The sequence below is a fragment of the Octopus bimaculoides genome, chromosome 7 (genome assembly GCF_001194135.2).
Source record: "Octopus bimaculoides isolate UCB-OBI-ISO-001 chromosome 7, ASM119413v2, whole genome shotgun sequence".
In the NCBI taxonomy this organism is placed as follows: domain Eukaryota; kingdom Metazoa; phylum Mollusca; class Cephalopoda; order Octopoda; family Octopodidae; genus Octopus; species Octopus bimaculoides.
This window is the reverse complement of record NC_068987.1, coordinates 64,492,860-64,495,392: the sequence shown is the minus strand read 5'-3', so window position 1 is coordinate 64,495,392 and position 2,533 is coordinate 64,492,860.

Below are 2,533 nucleotides of genomic sequence, written 5' to 3'. Positions count from 1 at the left end.
TATATATATATATATGTATATACCTCTGTGTGTGTGTCTTTGTGCCTGTGTTTGCTCCACACCACCGCTTGGCAACCTGTGTTGGTGTGTTTAGAACCCCGTAACTTAGCGGTTCGGCGAAAGTATTCGATAGAATAGGTACCAAGCTTAAAGGATAAATAATTCTTGGGGTCGATTTGTTCGACTAAAACCTTTTCAAGGCGGTGCCCCAGTACGGCCGCAGTCAAATAAATGGCTGAAACAAGTTAAAGAATAAAAGAACAAAAGAATACACATGCAGATGTATATATCGTTGACGTTGTATGAATTTAGAAAATTCGAGAAAACTTGAAATAGTTATTTTGGGATCGGTGAAACTCAAAGCAGATGAGGGCATCCCTCGATGTTTTGTATTCAAAGGTTTTTTTAACCTTATATTTAGGCATTGTCATTTATAGCTTTATCTGCTTCGAGCTTCACCGTTCCCAAAAAAAATATATATAGACGCATACGCACAATTTGTCATACTATAATAACAATTTTACATTAAATAGATTTATTCAACATATTTGGTAGAGTACAAATCTATTATTCCTTAACAAGAAGCTTATTGTCAGTGACAGTTCTTGCAATACTCTCTTTCCCCCCTCTCTCTCTGTCTCTGTCTGTCTGTCTGTCTGTCTGTCTGTCTCTCTCTCTCTCTCTCTCTCTCTCTCTCTCTCTCTCTCTCTCTCTCTCTCTCTCTCTCTATATATATATATATATATATATATATATATGTCTCTTAAAGGATATGTGTATATATATATGTACATGTACGTACGTATGTATGTATGTATGTATTATGTATGTATGTATGCATGTGCATGTATGTATGTATATCTATTTTTCTATGTATTAAGACATATGTATGCAGATATGTTTCAAGGAGACACGTCGTCCCTAGTTCTGTGTATCTGTATGCATACATACAGAAACCTAAGCTAAATGTTGAGTCTACTATAGGCAGGAGGAAATGCCATTGATGTCTTCTAGGGGAGAAAAATGTAAACGCGGGAAAAAATTACGAGACATCGTCTAAAAATGAAACATTTGTCAAGAACATGCATAATTACAACAGCTGCACAAACACACTTCATTATTTATTAGCATACACACACGCACACACATACAGACACACATCTCCCCGTACATGCATTAACACATGCAGACACATGTACACATAAACACACACACACATATACAGATATATATATATGTAAATATGTAGAAGTGTATATGTAGATATATGTGTATATGTATATGTATATATATATATATATATATATATATATATATATATATATATATATATATATACATATACACAAACATGCATTCTCAAACGCGCGTAGACATTTGTCAGGACCGTGTATAATAACAGCAGCTGCACAAATACTGTATTAACATACACGCACACGGTCGCGCGCACGCTCGCTCACAAACACACACACAAACACAAATACATACATATATACATTATTTTCCTTTTTCTGTCTCTCTTTTTCTTTGTTGTTTTTCTTTTTCATTCTTTCTTTCTGTCCTCTCTCTGTTTCTTGCCTCCTTTTCTTATTTTTTTACCTTTTTCACTTCATTCGGCTTGCACTTATTCTTGAAACTTTTTTCTTTCTTCTGTTTCTTTCGTCTGTTTCTTTCAGTAAATAATTTCTTTCTGTGCTTTTCACTTCTTTTATTCATCCCCTTTCCTTTATTTCGTTCTATCTTATCTTTCTCGTTCATCTTTTTATCCATTGTCGCTTTTTCTTTCGGTATATTTTTCTGTAACATGCATATTTCTATTTTAACGTTCATCATTGATTCCCTTCACAAGAATACGATTTTATGCCATATTCCTGAAAGAACAGTTAAAATGAAAAAGAGAGGCAGAAATAGGGAAAAAGATATTGTGAAAGAAAAAAGACAAAGAAACATGAATGAATTTTCAAGGAAATATAATAGAGTATATTAAATAGAAAACCCAAATATCTAAATATTGGGAAAAGATGAGGAAACTAGGAATTAGAGCAAACACATTTTGAGATAGAGTGATTTTCTCAGATGAATCCAGATTTGCATTATTTTCAGACAGTGGACGTGTCTGGGTCTGGAGGCTTCCCAATCAAGAATTTGATTTAAAACAACTCAAACCAATTGTGAAACATGGCGATATCTCTGTAATGGTATGGGGGAACTGTCACCAGCAACGGTCGTTCTGAGCTGATCGAATGTGTTGGAACCATAAACTCTGAAAAATACATCGAAATACTTAAGCAAGGACTACTTCCGATGTATTCACACGATAACCTAACGATAAATGAGTTTTTATTCGTGGAATATGGGGCTCCATGCCACACAGCGAAAAGGAACAATGGCTGACTGAAAATGGGATAAAAAAGCCTCCTTGGTCGAGCCAATCTTTTGACATGAACCCAACTGAAAATCTTTGGAGCATACTAGATAGAGCTATACGAAAAACTCGACAGAAACTTAAATCTAAAGATGAATTGTTACGATT